This window comes from Cystoisospora suis, assembly GCF_002600585.1.
Source record: "Cystoisospora suis strain Wien I chromosome Unknown contig_8765, whole genome shotgun sequence".
NCBI classification, from domain to species: Eukaryota; Apicomplexa; class Conoidasida; order Eucoccidiorida; family Sarcocystidae; genus Cystoisospora; species Cystoisospora suis.
The window spans coordinates 1-259 of NW_027161543.1; positions in this window are offsets into that span (position 1 = coordinate 1).

Here is a 259-nt window from a genome sequence, read left to right on the forward strand (position 1 = left end):
TTCTTACATTCCTGTTTCTCTTTCTCCCTCCGCTTCCCGAGATCGCTTGCAATCCTGCGTGCATGCATCTACGGTATGCCAGCCTATGAGCGGATAATCGAGACCATCAATGTAATTTGTTACCTGGTGAAGAAAAGAGACGTGCCCCTCCCCCGTCTGTCGCCCTTGTTGTCGTCATGAGTACTCCCCCTCCTCCTTGGCTACTGATGGTTTGAAACGGTGTCACTATATGGCCTTCTCTTATCATCTTTCCTTCTTC